Source organism: Pteropus alecto, unplaced genomic scaffold, assembly GCF_000325575.1.
Source record: "Pteropus alecto unplaced genomic scaffold, ASM32557v1 scaffold7, whole genome shotgun sequence".
Classification (NCBI taxonomy): Eukaryota; Metazoa; Chordata; class Mammalia; order Chiroptera; family Pteropodidae; genus Pteropus; species Pteropus alecto.
In genome coordinates, this window is record NW_006494614.1 from 5,257,834 (window position 1) to 5,262,117 (window position 4,284).

A 4,284-nucleotide genomic window follows, 5' to 3' on the forward strand; every position below is an offset into this window, starting at 1 on the left:
CATTCCTGATCCCTATAAATTTCACTCACATTCTAGTTTGATGTGTGAAGAAAAGACTGATTTTCAATTAACTCTAATTTTTCCAACCCAGCCATGAAGTTCACCTAGGGAAAACACTAACCTTAAACTTGCCAGGTTATGGTATTATTAGCTCTTTCAATGTAAATAAGTTTGGGGTTACGTGGGCTTGGTCTTTCAATTCCTTTCCTGTCTATCAAAATGGACTTCTCTCAAATATATTACCTAGGTAAAAGAACTGACGAGAATTTGTACCAGACTGTTTTAAAAATGGCTAGGAAGAATGTATTCATGACTATTACAATAGGGGAGAGAGACTGAACTCAAACCTGCTTACACAAAAGGCAGAAAAATTTTAAACACTAGTGGGAAATTAATGGAATAGTACTGGATGACATTAAACTGGATATAATTAGGCAATCTGATTAATTTTAATAAAATGATGCAAAGATATTTACAGAGGCAAAGGGCAAAGTAAAATAATATTAATAATATTTTTTTGCATTAGGAAAAAAGAGCATGATCTGATATTAAACATGTTTATAAACTTTTTTTTCTATCTCTTTATATCTATTCTTTAGAACAGATTAAACCCATTGCATTTGAATGAACATAATTCTGAAAACACCAGATTTTTGCAGATGCCAATTCTTTATCTAGTTTTTCTGGGGAAATACATATGTAGGAGTTGAAAACAAAGGAAAAAAAATCCATTGGAAATGCAAGATACTTTACAAATTTTGGCAAAAATTTCTATGTAACACTTGGAAAGAATGTCAGTAAAAATTCAAGCGACAGTTTTTGAGTATTGTGTAGTATTTCCATAATAAGAATTTACCACAGTCGATTTTTAGTTATTTTAAAACAGAGACTATTTTAATATATTTCAGACTCACACTTTTTAATGGAAAGAATATCAGTAAAATTTGAAGAGACACTTTTTAAGAGTTGTGTTCTGCTTTCACGAAAAAAATTTACACTGGTCAACATTTTAATTATTTAAAAACAAAATTTTTGACATTATTTTAATAGTCTTACTTTTCATCTTTTATTTCAATTATGCATGTCTTTCAAAATAATGTGAGTGCCTATCATATGTCGGGGATTTTTCTAGGTATTAGTACATAAGAGACCCAAGGTCCCTGCAACTTTGAGACAAAAAAATAAAAAAGTAAAAAAAAATTAAATATGTGCAAAATAAAATATTCAATAGAAGGTGAAGGCTACTTTAGAATGGGTCTCTGAGGTCCTCCTAAGGACATACCATTTAAGATAAGAACTGTAGATGACAAGTAATCAAAGAAAGGTGCATGATATGTGTGTGCCAAGCAGATGAACTAATGTAAATGAACTCAGGAAAGGGCTTGGAGCGTTAGAGGAACAGAATGGAAGCTAGTCAGGGAACTGAGACAGGAACGTTACAAGATATGTTCAACTTAGTTGATTTATTATTGCTGTTTGCTATGGTGTCGAGAGTTCAGTTAAACTACTCCATAATATTGTTGCCTTGGCATCCTATTAATATGGCCAAGTAGCCCACAGAGCCCTTGAACTGACATTAGCCCCACTTTCGAGCATGCCCTAGACAACAGTGTGTGAAGTCACAAATAAATGTAAGTTCCTAATACGGCTCCCCCTGACCTTGTGATAAGCACTTCCCCAGCTGCCAGGGCCTTCTCCTAATGTGGCTCTTAGAAAAGAGCCACCCATCTTGAAGCTGACCAAGTCCCCTCTCCCTTCTTTTTAGTTTAAATTGACTGGCGTAGCCAATGCCCAGGGAACTCAAAGTACCATGCTTTCTCTACCTGTATCCTGCCTTGATCTCCTCATGTGGACCCTCAAGATGTTCTGTATACCTCTTCTAGAACTTCTGAGTATCCCTTGCGGTCTTTCCTTGAACTGTGGCTCACCATCTTCACTCTGAGACTCTACTTAACTATTGTTCATTTAACAAAGTTACAACATAGGGAGTGTTGGGGAGAGCCCAAGGGATGCCACTGAGGCTATAGGATCTAGCAAGCAAGGGAGTTTCAACCTTAAAGACACAAAGTTATGAAATGTTACCAGTCCTCAAAAAAGATCAGTGGACTTCATTGGGTAAAAAAGAAAAAAAAAATGAGACATGCAGCCAAGGACACGATGCTACACATATTTTCTCCTACCTCCATTTGATGGTTTTCTCCCCATTTCTTCTCAAGATAAGTTGCTGTTAGGAGAGCTTGAACCCCCAAGGGTAAGTGTGAAGAGTTGCTGTGGAGAAAAGGCTTGCAATGGACTGAATGCGTTTTCCCTCCCACACTTAAATTTATATGTTGAAACTCTAATCCCAGTGTGATGGTATTTGAAGGTGCAGCATTTGAGAGGTAATAAAGGTCGTGAGAGTGGAGCCCTCATGAATAGAAGAGGCCAGAGAGCTAGCTAGCACTCTTTCTGCCATGTGAGGATACAAGAAGTCAGCTATCTGTAACTAGAAGAGGACTCTCACCAGAACCCATCTCTGCTGACTCCATGACTTCCAGCTTCCACAACTGTAAGAAATAAATGTTTGATGTTTAAGCCACCAAGTCTATAGTGATTTTCTTCTAGCAGTGCTAATTAAAATTGCTTTATAGTGAGTCTAACAAATGTTCTTACAACAAACATCTAGTCAGATTCATTCAGACAGACTGGTGTTCGTTTTTTTTCAAAGTTGCCCAGTATTCCTCAGTGTTGCAGGTCCTACAAAGGAAATCATGATACCAGTACCACTATTCGGCCCAATTGCATGTGAAGGAATGTGTCAATCAATAAGTAGTAACTGGGCATCTACTCTATGTAAGATATTCTGTCAGAATCAGAATGACACAGTCCTTATCCTGCAGGAAATTTCCTTCTACTTGGGGAGAAGGAATCCAGGCCAACAGAAAATATAATTAACAATATGAGTCAATAAAACATTATTATAATTATCATCCACTTCATAATAATAACAAAAAATAAGTTTACTGAGCACTGATAATGTTCAGACACGCTTCTAAGTATTCGTAGGTACAGAGTCTGTCAATTACCTTCGCATTAATTCAATGAAGTACACTGCAATCATTATACCCACTTTATAAATGAGAAAACAGGAAAATAGAAAGACCAAGGAACTTGCAAAACCCACAAAAACAAGTGTAATAAGAATTCAGAGAGCCGAGAGCCATTTCAGCTTGGGGAGAGGTGGAAGAAGGTTTGATCTGGGCTCAAAGTGGAGATGAGTTTCTGAAATTAGGAACTAGGAAAGGGAAGGAAAAAAAGAAGAGGAGTGCATTCTGGGCCGAGGAGTAGCCTGGGGAAAGTTTCAGAGATCAGAATGCTCAGGGTGATTTCAGGGTTGAGTATTCCTGAACAACTCGAGAGGAAGGATCGTGGAGGGCAGTACATTGAGAGATACTGAGTGTTCATCTTTGCAATTTATTTGATGGTGACGTGTTGGAGAGTTAAAGAGTTAGGAAATTATTATAGTGGTTCAGAGGTGGATGATAAGGTCAGAATTAGTGTGGAGCTACTGGGTCTGGAAATGAGGCAGCAGATGTGAGGGAGCTTTGCAGGGAATTAATCAATAGACTTTCAAAACTAATTAGATGTGAGAGCCGTGCTGTGTCTGGTTGTGGAGGATTCAATTGCTTAAGGAGTGGCCACAGGATGGGGCTCTCCATTAACCAGCATAGAATCACAGCCGGGGTCTCTTACTAAGAGGGATTAGAGATAAAACACAGAACAGAATTCCACAGAGGCCTACAGAAATAAGGCCTTTTAATAGCAATAAATCAGAAATAATAAAAATAAGATTTTAAACAAATAAAAATCTCTGCATTTCTACCTCCAAAGCACATCTCCTGAAATAATCACTAACTAGTATGTGAGTAGAAATATATTCGTATGTGTACTAATTAATGGTTATCAAATATCATATATATATGTATGTGTGCATACATATCTATATATATACGTACATAATATATGTATCCTTAGACCTGGCAGTTTTTATACAGGAATTTATCATAAATAAAATTCAGTGATAACCACAACTCTGTGTATGTTGTGCACATATATTTGATACTTATCCTTTGCAGTGTTACTTTAATGTAAAAACAAGATACAAAAAAATAGTGACTAAATTTCCAATAATAAAAAATTGGTTGAAGTATATTTATACAAAGTATCATATAATAATTAAAATCATGTTGTCAAGAATATTTAATGGTACACCCCATCTCTTTGACATATTATTCAGTGGAGGGA